General features: G+C 42.3%; 1 pseudogene; it reads right to left on the bottom strand.

Annotated features, from left to right (window-relative positions):
* Positions 1 to 615: 615 nt before the first annotated feature.
* LOC133754740 (uncharacterized) lies at positions 616 to 11,999 on the bottom strand (annotated as a pseudogene).
* Between the last annotated feature and the right edge of the window lie 1,779 nt (positions 12,000 to 13,778).

Below are 13,778 nucleotides of genomic sequence, written 5' to 3'. Positions count from 1 at the left end.
ATGGTTGACTCGGAAGTCGGCCAAATCTAGGTGCAGAGCTTCATCAAACAAGGTAGGCGAGTTTTTAAATCCTTGGGGCAACCTTGTCCAGGTGAGTTGTCCTGAAAACCCGGTCTCTGGGTCTTTCCACTCAAAAGCAAAGATGGATTGGCTCTGAGGGCTCAGTCTTAAACAAAAGAATGCATCTTTTAGATCTAACACAGTGTACCATACGTGGGTCGGAGGCAAGGTACTTAGCAGATTGTAGGGGTTGGGCACTGTGGGATGCATATCCTCCGTTCTCCTGTTAACCTCCCGCAAGTCCTGTACTGGGCGGTAGTCACCCGTACCAGGCTTCTTTACTGGTAGTAGGGGGGTGTTCCAAGGTGAACGACAAGGTTTTAAAATGCCTAGGTGTAACAGTCTCTGGATATGTGGCCGGATACCTTCCTTAGCTTCCTTGCCCATCGGATATTGACGAACTGACACGGGAATGGCCGTGGGCTTCAGATCTATGATCAAGGGAGGCCGGTTGACGGCCAGCCCTATTCCCGCAGTCTCTGCCCAGGCCTGAGGAAAATCTGTGAGCCACTTGGGGTCCAGGGGAGCCATGGTGGACGAGGGCCTCTCGAATAATCGGTGTTCGTCCTCCAAGCGTAGTGTTAATACCTGGAGGGGCCGCCCTCCTGAGTCTGTGATGGTAGCTCCTTTCTCGTGGAAGTGAATTTGGGCTCCTACCTTCGAGAGTAGGTCCCTGACCAGGAGGGGGTAGGGGCAGTCTGGCACTAGTAAGAACGAGTGTGTCACAAGTCCTGTACTTAACTGGACCTCTCAATTGGTTGTCCAGCGATATAACTTCCCTCCAGTTGCCCCCTGAACCCAGGAAGTCTTGGAGCTTAAAGGCCCTTTTTCTGAAGTCAGTACTGAGTGCTGGGCTCCCGTGTCAATCAGGAAGGTTACCGGTCTGCCCCCCACTTCAAGGGTTATCCTGGGCTCAGGGGGGGGGCTCCTGGCCCTGACTCACCTAGTCGTCTTCTTCCAGGGACAGGATTGGAACTGGTCTCTTCTTTGGTCCCTGTGTTTTCTTCGGGCAGTCTTTGACCCAGTGTCCTCTTTCTTTACAATAGGCACATTGATCTCTTTCCACCCGAGGCTTTCGTTTGTCTCCCAAGTCCCTATTCTGTCCTGGTCTACTCCTTTCTGTATCCTGCACTACAGTGGCCAAAATTCTACTAAGCTCTCGATTACGTCTTTTGTCTCTTTTGTCTTCCCTTTCCTCCTGCTCCTTGCGGATCCTTTCCTCCTTCTCCTCTCGGGTCTCCCTTTTGTTGTAAATCTTTTCTGCCACCTTCATTAAATCTTGTATAGTATATCCCTGAAGCCCCTCTAGCCGCTGCAATTTATTGCGGATGTCCGGCGCTGACTGTCCTATAAAGGACATGATTACATCTCCCTGCCGGTCCTCTGCCAGGGGGTCAAACGGGGTGTACATACGGTAGGCTTCCATTAATCTTTCTAGGAAGCCTGCCGGCGTTTCCTCAGCCCCCTGCACTACTGCACGTACCTTGGCCAAATTGATGGGGCGCTTTCCAGCCCCTCTGAGACCCGCAAGGAGAATCTGGCGGTAAAGACGAAGTCGCTCCCTACCAGCAACGGTGGTGTAGTCCCAATCAGGACGGGTTGAGGGAAACGCCTCCTCGATTTCGTTTGGCAGTAGGGTCGGTCGGCCATCTGCTCCAGGGACGTTTTTCCGTGCCTCAAGGTAGACACGCTGCTTTTCCTCAGTAGTGAGGAGGGTCTGCAGAAGCTGCTGACAATCATCCCAGGTAGGCTGATGAGTCAATAAAATTGACTCGATCAGCCCAGACAGAGCCTGGGGGTCTTGAGAGAAAGAGGAGTTATGGGTTTTCCAATTGTAAAGATCGGAAGCAGAAAATGGCCAGTACTGCATCTGGCCAGCCACCGAGCGAAGAGGAAAAGCCTGCGAAGTCCAGACGCTTCCCGAGCCCCCTGCCTGCCCCCGACGGAGGCGCAGGCGGCTGGAGGGCGGGGAAGGCGCTGAGACTTCTTCCCCTGCCCTCGTGGAATCAGGGGATGGTGCAGAAGGTTGCACATCCCGCTCTGGTTGTTGTGGGGGTTCCTGCGGGGGAGCAGGCTGGCCGGGAAGATAGGGTGGGGGAGAGTCAAAGAGCAGAAAGTCCTGATCAGCCGGAAGAACCGGTGGCTTGTCAGGTTTTGGATCTCGAATCTCCTTCAGAGGGTATAGGGAGGAGGTTGGCACAACCGGGATAGGAGGAGGGGGTATCGGGGTCCGTATGGGCTCCGTCGGGAAGGAGAAGGGTTCTATCCAGGAAGGGGGGTTACGTGAAAGATCCTCCCACGTGGTAATGTAGGGCACCTGATCAGGGTGTCCATTGGATCCTGGCTGAAAGACTCGCGCCTTAATCTGTAAAATAATATCGAGGTTAAAAGTGCCGTTCCTTGGCCAGCCGACCTCGAAGGCCGGCCACTCTGAGGAACAGAATTTTGCCCATTGTTTCCTTTTAACCTCCACTGAGAGGTGGCGCGCGCGTTCTCGAACGTCCTTCCAGTGATCTAGAGTGAGACTTAAAGGGGTGGTTATTTGTTGACCCATGCGTGCAAGGATTTCAGCCCAAACAAAAAGAACAGCCAATGCACAGACATATACAGTAAGCAAGACAAACCACATGGCTAGGACAAATCGAACGCTATTGCGCTATTTTTGGGAGCGGCTGCCTGACCAGCCCTCCCCAGGAAGGAGGGAGACTTGGTCTCCGACCCACCTCCAGACCACCCCGGGAGCGTCTTCCGGGGGAACGGACTGAGGGTTTCCCCTACTGGTCTCACAGACCGGAGCGTCCTCCGGGGAAACGGACCAGGGGTTGCTGGGCACGCCTGCCTCCCCCACTGGTCTCACAGACCGGAGCGTCCTCCGGGGAACGGACCAGGGGTTGCTGGGCACGCCTGCCTCCCCCACTGGTCTCACAGAGTCAGGTACTTGGCCAGTCAGAATACTGAAGACGAAGAACAACAAACAGAAAACACTTAATTATACCTCCAACTGGTCCACAGAGAATGGGTCTGAGGGCGACCTAAAATCCCCGTACGGGCCACCAAATGTTGGACCTCTCAGTTGCAGAGATGCCCACTTGCTACGGGAGGACGCCCAAAGATCCAGACTCCAGACCAGTTGATGCAAAAAGCACGAGGTTTTTATTGAACGTTTGCGCAAACGGGCCCCCACCTCAGGCAGTGAGGAGCCCTGAGCGGCAGTTTCACACAGGTTATATAGGCAACAAATTAGCATATTCCTAATGTGCATGCATAGGATTGGTCAGTTCAGAGGGACCATTAGCATATGGAATGCAGAGGTGGCACGGGATTGGCTGGTTCGGAGGGACAATTAGCATACCGGAGAGTGCTGAGGAAAATGCTGAGGAGAGTGCTGAGGAGAGTGCTGAGGAGAGTGCTGAGGAGAGTGCTGAGGAGAGTGCTGAGGAACTCTCCGAAAGGGAGTGGCAGCTCTGCTCTGGGCATGCCTAGAGGTTCTCTGAAGGGGATTAACTTTTCCTTCCCAGAGAACGTCCTGCCCGCTGGACTCTGGGGAACATCTAACCTCTTAAGAAGCCCCTGATATTTGCCCAGGCCTAGTTTCTTGTCCCTCTCCCCCATAAGGGTCCTTCATCAGCTGCCTCAAAGTTCTGTAAGCTGTCCTGGCAACTTTCAAGTACAGAGGTTCTCAGAGAAACTTTAGGATGGAGTAATCATTCACCACTTCCAGGTAATATATTCTGTACATTTTATGGATATTTATGAGACTCTAAATTTATCTTTATTTGTGAAAGTTAAAGAAGTTGAAAACTATTCTGGTAAGAACTATTGTCTTTGATTTTGTTTTTCTTGAGTCTTTATTTTCCTTTTTTAATGTGTTGTAATAGTCTGTTATCAGCAATTTTCCATATGTCTTTTATCAATCTATTATTTCTCCCACTGGATTACACATTTTTTCTCACTTAATCACAAATATTTTATTTCAGAAAGCATACAATGCTTTATGTTTCATATTTCCTATTACCATTACCTGTGTGTGTTTTTAATATCGTGGTCTAAGTTTATCCTTCCATTGTGAACCTATAAACAAATTGAATTTTGACTATGAGGTCATGAATTCCAACAAAATTATTTAAGTTGTACTGACAATCATCATGTACATGTATTTTGAGAAATCTTGGGATTCTTGATAATTCACAGTATCTATGTAATGAATTTTAAAGGCATCTTTTCTTCTTTTCTCTTTTAAAAATTTGTTTACTTATTTGAAAGAGTTTCAGAGAGAAGAGAGGCAAAGGTCTGCCATCTGCTGGCCTACTCTAAGGATTGCTGCAATGGGTGGGTGTGCCAGGCTGCAACCAGGAGTTTCTTCCCATCTTCCACATGAGAGGCAGTGGTCCAAACACTTGGTGTTTCTTCCACTATTTTTCTCAGGCCATTAATAGGGATGAGAAATGAAGCACCAAGGGATGAGAAATGGATGAGAAATAAAGCACCAAGGATAGGAATCAGCATCCATCTGGGATGCTTCTTTCATGAATGGTAGCTTAACCTGCTGTATTATGATGCTGGATCCCATGCAACATATTTTTAACTTGTGGAAGTTTAAGGGACTCTATATTTACTATCAGTGTAAGAGAGTTGCATTATAATAGTTACAGATACTGACTTCTTTGAATTTTTACTGCTAACTCATTTGATCTTTGTTTGATTTCCATTTTGTAATTTTTTCATCCATTTTCATTTTTAGGGTCGTTGTATTCATATAGTTTCCAGCCAAATACTTACATCTACTTATTCTATTATTTCTCTAAAATTATTTTACTTACAGTATATTTGATTTCATAGCATCTCTATGTTTATTATTTTTTCTGTTTGTTCTTGTAACTATCACCCAAGTATATCTTTAGTAATCTATTTTCAGCAAATCCTACCCCTGTGAAGCTTAGGCCATGTGATTTGCAGTTTTCATTATGAGGTTATCAACTACCACAGAATTGTATAAGTTGTACTGGGAACTTTTATTTTTCATTTATTAAACTTTTATTTAATGAATACAAATTTCCAAAGTACAGCTTATGGATTACAATGGCTTCCCCCTCCCAAAACTTCCCTCCCACCCACAACCCTCCTCTTTCCTGCTCCCTCTCCCCTTCGAATCACATCATGATTCATTTTCAATTCTCTTTATATACAGAAGATCAATTTAGTATACATTAATTAAAGATTTCAACAGTTTGCACACACACAGAAACACAAAGTGAAAAAAAATACTGTTAGAGTACTAGTTATAGCATTAAATAAGAGTGTACAGCACATTAAAGACAGAGATCCTACATAATATTTTTTTAAAAAATTAATGAATTTTCTGTGACATTTAAAATTTAACACCAGGTTTTTTTTTTCATTTCCAATTATCTTTATATACAGAAGATCGATTCAGTATATAATTTGTAAAGATCTCATCAGTTTGTACCCACGCAGAAACACAAAGTGTAAAAATACTGTTTCAATAATAGTTATAGCATCGCTTCACATTAGACAACACATTAAGGACAGATCCCGCATGGGATGTAACTCCACAGTGACTCCTGTTGCTGACTTAACAATTTGACACTCCTGTTCATGGATTCAGTAATCTCCCTAGGCTCTAGTCATGAGTTGCCAAAGCTATGGAAGCCTTTAGAGTTTGCTGACTTTGATCTTATTCCAATAGGGTCATAGTCAAAGTGGAAGTTCTCTCCTCCCTTCAGAGAAAGGTACTTCCTTCTTTGATGGCCCCGTTCTTTCCACTGGGATCTCACTCACAGAGATCTTTCATTTAGGTCTTCTTTTTTTTTCTTTTCATGGTGTCTTGTCTTTCCATGCCTACAATACTCTCATGGGCTCTTCAGCCAGATCCGAATGCCTTAAGGACTGATTCTGAGGCCATAGTGTTATTTAGGATGTCTGCCATTCTATGAGTCTGCTGTGTATCCCACTTCCCATGTTGGATCTTTCTCTCCCTTTTTGATTCTATCAGTTAGTATTAGCAGACACTTGTCTTGTTTGTGTGATCCCTTTGACTCTTAGACCTATCAGAGCCATTAATTGTGAACTGAAATTGATCACTTGGACTAGTGAGTTGGCATTGGTACATGCCACCTTGATGGGATTGTATTGGAATCCACTGGCACATTTCTAACTCCACCATTTGGGGCAAGTTTGATTGAGCATGTCCCGAGTTGTACATCTCGTCCCTCTCTTTTTCCACTCTTAAATTTAACAGGGATCACTTTTCAGTTAAAATTTAAACACCTAGGAATAATTGTGTATTAATTACAGAGTTCAACCACTAGTACTAGAACAATAAAAACAACAACAACAACAAATACTAAAAAGGATAAAGTATTACATTGTACATCTAGAGTCAGGACAAGAGCTGATCAGGTCATTGTATCTTTAGTGTCCATTTCACTTCCAGAGGTTTCCCCTTTGGTGCTCAGTTGTCGCCGTTCATGGAAAACAAATGATATTTGTCTCTTTGGGACTGGCTTAATTCACTCAGCATGATGTTTTCCAGATTCCTCCATTTTGTTGCAAAGGACTGGGTTTCATTGTTTCTTACTGCTGTATAGTATTCTATGGAATACATGTCCCATAATTTATCCAGTCTACTGTTGATGGGCATTTGGGTTGGTTCCAGGTCTTAGCTATTGTGAATTGAGCTGCAATAAACATTAATGTGCAGATGGCTTTTTTGTTTGCCAATTTAATTTCCTTTGGGTAAATTCCAAGGAGTGGGATGGCTGGGTTGTGTGGTGGGTTATGTTCAGGTTTCTGAGGAATCTGCAGATTGACTTCCATAGTGGCTTAACCAGTTTGCATGCCCACCAACAGTGGGTTAGTGTCCCTTTTTCCCCACATCCTCTCCAGCATCTATTGTTGGTAGATTTCTGAATGTGAGCCATTCTCACCGGGGTGAGGTGAAACATCGTTGTGGTTTTGATTTGCATTTCTCTGATTGCTAGTGATGTTGAACATTTTTTCATGTGTCTGTTGGCCATTTGGATTTCCTCTTTGGAAAGATGTCTGTTGAGGTCCTTGGCCCTTCTCTTAAGTGGGTTGTTTGTTCTGTTCTTGTGGAGTTTCTTGATTTCTTTGTAGATTCTGGTTATCAACCCTTTATCTGTAGTATAGTTTGTAAATATTTTTTCCCATTCTGTCGGTTGCCTATTCACTTTCCTGACTGCTTCTTTTGAAGTACAGAAACTTCTCAATTTGATGCAATCCCGAATGTTAATTTTGGTCTTGACTGCCTGTGCTCCTGGGGTCTTTTCCAAGAAGTCTTTTCCTGTACCTTTATCTTGCAGGGTTTCTCCAATGCTCTCTAATAATTTGATGGTTTCAGGTCATAGATTTAAGTCTTTAATCCATGTTGAGTGAATTTTTGTGTAAGGTGAAAGGTAGTGGTCTTGCTTCAAGCTTCTGCACATGGAAATCCAATTTTCCCAGCACCATGTATTGAATAGGCTGTCATTATTCCAGGGATTAGTTTTGGATCTTTGATCAAATATAAGTTGGCTGTAGATGTTTGGGTTGATTTCTGATGTTTCTATTCTGTTCCATTGGTCTATCCATCTGTTTCTGTACCAGTACCATGTTGTTTTGATAACAACTGCCCTGCAGTATGTCCTAAAATCTGGTATTGTGATGCCTCTGGCGTTGTTTTTGTTGTACAAGATTGCTTTGGCTATTCGAGGTGTTCTTTGTCTCCCTCTGAATTTCAGCATCATTTTTTTTCCAGATCTGAGAAAAGGTCTTCGGTATCTTGATTGGTATTGCATTGAATGTATAAATTGCTTTTGGGAGAATGGACATTTTGATGATATTGATTCTTCCAATCCATGAGCATGGAAGATTTTTCCCTCTTTTGGTATCCTCTTCTATTTCTTTCTCGAAGGTTTTGTACTTTTGTACTTTTCATCGTAGAGATCTTTAACGTCCTTGGTTAAGTTTATTCCAAGGTATTTGATTGTTTTTTTAACTATTGTGAATGGGATTTATCTTAGAAGTTTTTCCTCAGCCGTGGCATTGCCTGTGTATACAAAGGCTGTTGATTTTTGTGGATTGATTTTATATCCTGCTACTTTGCCAAACTCTTCAATGAGTTCCAGTAGTCTCTTAGTAGAGTTCTTTGTGTCCTCTAAATAAAGAATCATATCATCTGCAAAGAGGGATAGTTTGAGTTCTTCCTTCCCAATTTGTATCCCTTTAATTTATTTTTCTTGCCTAATAGTTCTAGCTAAGACTTCCAGAACTATATTGAATAGCAGTAGTGAGAGTGGACATCCCTGTCTGGTACCAGATCTCAGTGGAAATGCTTCCAACTTTTCCCCATTCAATAGGATGTTGGCCGTGGGTTTTTCATATATTGCTTTGATTGTATTGGGGAATGTTCCTTCCATACCCAGTTTGCTTAGAGTTTTCATCATGAAAGGATGTTGTATTTATCAAATGCTTTCTCTGCGTCTATTGACAGAATCATATGGTTTTTCTTCTGCAGTCTGTTAATGTAGTGTATCACATTGATTGTTTTGCGAACGTTGAACCATCCCTGCATACCAGGGATAAATCCCACTTGGTCTGGGTGGATGATCTTTCTAATGTGATGTTGCATTCTATTGGCCAGAATTGTATTGAGTACTTTTGCATCTATGTTCATCAGGGATATTGGTCTGTAATTCTCTTTCAATGCTGCATCTTTTTCTGGCTTAGGAATTAAGGTGATGCTGGCTTCATAGAAAGAATTTGGGAGGATTCCCTCTTTTTCGATTGTTTTGAATAGTTTGAGGAGACTTGGAGTTAGTTCTTCTCTAAATGTCTGGTAGAACTCAAGAGTGAATCCATCTGGTCCTGGGCTTTTCTTTGTTGGGAGGGCCTTTATTACTGTTTCAATTTCTGTGTCAGTTATGGGTCTGTTTAGGTTTTCTATGTCTTCCTGGATCAATTTAGGTAGGTGGTATCTGTCCAGGAATCTGTGCATTTCTGATAGATTTCCCTGTTTGCTGGCATGCAAGTACTTGTAGTAATTTCAAATGATTCTTTTTATTTCTGTGGTGTCTGTTGTTACATTTCCTTTTTCATCTCTGATCCTATTGATTTGGGTCTTTTCTCTTCTTTTTTTAGTCAGTTGAGCCAATGGGGTGTCAATTTTGTTTATTTTTTCAAAAAACAGCTCCTCGTTTGGCTGAATTTTTGTAATTTTTTTTTATTCAATCCTGTTGATTTCTTCTTTGATTTTAATTATTTCTCTTCTCCTACTGGATTTGGGTTTGGTTTGCTGCAGATTTTCTAGATCCTTGAGATGACTTGAAAGCTCATCTATTTGGTGCCTTTCCAATGTCTTGATGTAGGCACCTATTGCTATAAACTTTCCTCTTAACACTGCTTTTGCTGTATCCCATAGGTTTTGGTATGATGTTCTGTTATCCTCATTTACTTTCATAAAATTTTTGATTTCTCTTTTAATTTCTTCTGTGACCCATTGTTCATTCAGGAGCATGTTGTTCAATCTCCATGTGTTTGCATATGCTCTAGGGATTCCCAAGTTGCTAATTTCCAATTTCATTCCTTTGTGGTCTGAGAAGCTGCATGGTATGATTCTAATTCTTTTGAATTTGCTGAGACTTGCTTTATGGCCTACTATGTGGTCAATCCTAGAGAAGGTTCCATGTACTGCTGAGAAGAATGTAAAGTCCTTAAATGTAGGATGAAATGTTCTGTAGATATCTGTTAGATCCATTTGGGCTATAGTGTCATTTAAATCTACTGTCTCCTTGTTGGTCTTCTGTCCTGTTGATCGGTCTATCTCTGAGAGTGGAGTGTTGAAGTCCTGCAGTACTAGTGTATTGGGGTCTAAGTCTGCCTTTAATTTTCTTAACAAGTTTTTAAATGAACTGGTGCCCTGTAATTAGGTGCATATACACTGATAATCGCTATATCTTCCTGTTGAATGGATCCCTTAATCATTAAATAGTGCCCCTCTTTGTCTCTCCTAACAGTTTTTGTGGTAAAGTTTATGTTGTCCGATATTAAGATGGCTACGCCCACTCTTTTTTCATTTCTGTTGGCATGGTATATCTTTTTCCAGCCTTTCACTTTCAGTCTGTATGCATCATTGTTGGAAAAATGAGTTTCTTGTAAGCAGCAAAAAGATGGGTTTTGTTCCTTAACCCAATCAGCCACTAGATGTCTTTTAACTGGGCAGGTCAGGCCATTAACATTCAATGTGACTATTGAGAAGGAGTAACTTTGCCCTGTCATTTGCCAAAGGTATTTTCTAATATATGGTTTGAGATTCCTGTGATCTTTTGCTGTGAGGTTTCCTTCCTTTCCTTCTTTCATATTGGTTACCGTGTTTCTGTGTTTCTGTATGTAACACATCTTTAAGCATCTTTTGCAGGGCTGGTTCAGTGACAACAAATTCTTTCACTTTCTGTTTGCTGTGAAAGGTCTTTATTTCACCTTCATTCACAAATGAGAGCTTTGCAGGATATAATATTCTGGGCTGGCAATTTTTCTCTCTTAGTACCTGGGCTATATCTCGCCATTCCCTTCTAGCTTGTAGGTTTTCTGATGAGAAGTCAGCTGTGAGTCTAATTGGAGATCCTCTGAGAGTAATCTGGCGTTTCTCTCGTGCACATTTTAGGATCTTTTCTTTATGTTTCACTGTGGTGAGTTTAATTATGATGTGTCATGGTGAGGATCTCTTTTTGTCATGTTTATTAGGGGTTCTATGAGCTTCCTGTACTAGGATGTCTCTGTCCTTCTCCTAGCCTGGGAAGTTCTCTGCAAGTATCTCACTGAAAAGGCCTTCTAATCCTTTCTCCCTCTCCATGCCTTCAGGAACTCCTAGATCCCGAATGTTGGTTTTTTTAAGAGTATCCTGTAGATTCCTGACAGTATTTTTTAGATTTCTGATTTCTTCTTCTTTTATTTGTTTTCACTGTTTCCTTTCCTGTTCTCTGTCTTCTAATTCCGATATTCTCTCTTCTGCTTCACCCATTCTGTTTTTAAGGCTCTCTAATGTGTTTGTCATTTGATCTATTGAATTCTTCATTTCATTATGGTTTCTTGTCACTATCACAGTTTCATGTTCTACTAGTTGTTTCATTTCATTTTGATTCCTCCTTAATATTTCATTTTCGCGCGAGAGATTTTCTATCTTGTCCATTAAGGATTTCTGTAGTTCAAGAATTTGTTTTTGAGAACTTCTTAATGTTCTTATCAATTTTTTGAGATCTGCTTCTTGCATTTCCTCTATCTCTTCATCTTCATAATCTTGCATTGGTGTGCCTTGTTCATTTGGGGGCATCATAGTGTCTTCCTTGCTCTGCAAAAAGTGAGTCTCCCAGATTATTCTCTCCCTTGCTCCTTGCTGGATCTTTCTCTCTCTTTTTTTTTTTTTTGACTTTATTAGGAAGTAATTCCGCACAGCTGAGTGGAATTGAGGGTAGTTGAAATCTGGCCTCTGTGAGTATTCATTTGATCTACCCCTGGGACCACACAAAGAGTTTATGCAGCCCTCGATGTGTTCTCTATTTCACCATAGACCCAAAGTTACTGAGTTTGTGTCTTGTTGCCGCTTTATATATGTAAATTGGTGCCTGCACTTTGTTTTGCTCAAGTGGAGAGAGAGGCCTCTGCCTTTCCCCACCAATGTCTCAGGTTTCTGAGGCTTTTGTCCTACCTCTGGTTCCCGCGCTGGCGAGATTCTGCAGCTCGGCTCCCACAGCGGGGCTTCTACGTGGTGGGCTCCCTGTAGGTCCTCTGTGTCAAATCCACTACATCTGGAAGTGTTTCCTCTGCAGTTTTTTTCTTGAGTCTTTTCCTGAGGCTACAGTAATTCCACTTTTATGAAACTAAATTTTCCCAGACTGTCGTCGCACTTCCTCACTATCCGCCATCTTGGCTCTGCCCCCTCTGTTCTGGGAACTTTTATGTACAGTTTTTCAGAGCCATTTTAGGAAAATCTCATCATTACCCACTTCAAGACATCAGATTTCATGGTAATTGTGAATCATTATGGAACCGTTCCATCACTTTCGAGTTTTTTGTTGTTGTTGTTGTTTTGTTTTGTTTTGTTTTTGAAATCTCAGTAGGTTAGATCCAAATACAGATATTTTACTGGTATTTTTATTTTTATTTTTTAACTTTTATGTAATAAATATAAATTGCCAAAGTACAGTCATTGGATTACAGTGGCCTTTTCCCCTCATAACCTCCCTCCCACCTGCAACCATCCCATCTCCTGATCCTGCTGAAGATCAATTTAGTATATACTAAGTTAATATTTCAACAGTTTGCACCCATGCAGAAACACAAAGTGTAAAGTACTATTTGAGTACTAGCTATATTGTTAATTCACATAGTACAGCACATTAAGGACCAAGATCCTACATGAGGAGTAAGTGCACAGTGACTCCTGTTGTTGATGTACGAATTTATACTCTTGTTTATGGCATCAGTAATTACCTGAGGCTTTTTTCATGAGTTGCCAAGGCTATGGAAGCCTTTTGAGTTTGCTAACTCTGATCTCATTTAGACAAGGCTATAGTCAAAGTGGAGGTTCTCTCCTCCCTTCAGAGAAAGGTATGTACTTCTTTGATGGTCCATTTTTTCTGCTGGGATCTCACAGAGATCTTTCATTTAGGTCATTTTTTTTTACCCGAATGTCTTGGCTTTCCATGCCTGTGAAACTCTCATGGGCTTTTTAGCTGGATCCGAATGCCTTGATGGCTGATTCTGAGGCCAGAGTGCTGTTTAGGACATCTGCTATTCTATGAGTCTGCTGTGTATCCCATTTTCCGTGTTGGTTGGTACTGGTGTTTTTATTTTAGCAGGTGCTTTTTTCTTTGATTAACCATTCCTAAAAAAAGCTTTTATTTATTTTTTCTTTTTATATTAACTATAATGGTATACTTTTAAAAATATTTTATTTATTTGAAAGGCAGAGATACAGGGTGAGAGGGAGACAGATAGTGAGAGTAAGAGTGAGAGAGAGAGAGAGAGAGGGAGAGAGAGAAGAAAGAAAAAGATATGGGCCCAGTGCAGTGGTGCAGTAGGTTAATCCTCCACCTGCTGTGCTGGCATCCCATATAGGCACCAGTTCTAGTCCTCTCCATTTCTCTTCCTGTGCAGCTCTCTGCTGTGGCCTGGGATAGCAGTGAAGGATGGCCCAGGTTCCTGGGCCCCAGCACCCGCATGGGAGACCAGGAGGAAGCTCCTGGCTCCTGGCTTTGGATTGGCACAGTTCCAGCCATTGTGACCATTTGGGGAGTGTTTCAACGGAAGGAAGACCTTTCTCTCTGTTTCTCTCTCTCTCACTGTCTGTAACTCTACCTGTCAAAAAATAAATAAAATATTAAAAAACAGAAAGAGAAAGCTTCCATCCTGGTTCACTCCTCAAATGCCGGCCATGGCTATGGCCAAGCCAGGTTGAATCCACAGCCCAGAGAACTTTTCCATGTCATCCACATGGATACAAGGGCCAAGGAATTGGTCCATCAGCTAGTGTTTTCCCAGTAGGGGAAGCTAGATCAGAAGAGGAGCAACCAGGACTTAAATTGGTACCCATTTGGGATGCCAGCACTGTGGACAGTGACTTTATCCATTAAGTCACAATGCCAGCCTCAATAGTCTAGTTTTCAAAAGTGTCTTTTTCTTCATTCTACTAAATTTCATTG

The sequence above is a fragment of the Lepus europaeus genome, unplaced genomic scaffold (genome assembly GCF_033115175.1).
Source record: "Lepus europaeus isolate LE1 unplaced genomic scaffold, mLepTim1.pri SCAFFOLD_29, whole genome shotgun sequence".
Lineage (NCBI taxonomy): Eukaryota > Metazoa > Chordata > Mammalia > Lagomorpha > Leporidae > Lepus > Lepus europaeus.
Note: the sequence above shows the minus strand (reverse complement) of the source record. Positions and strands in the feature narration are given on the sequence as shown.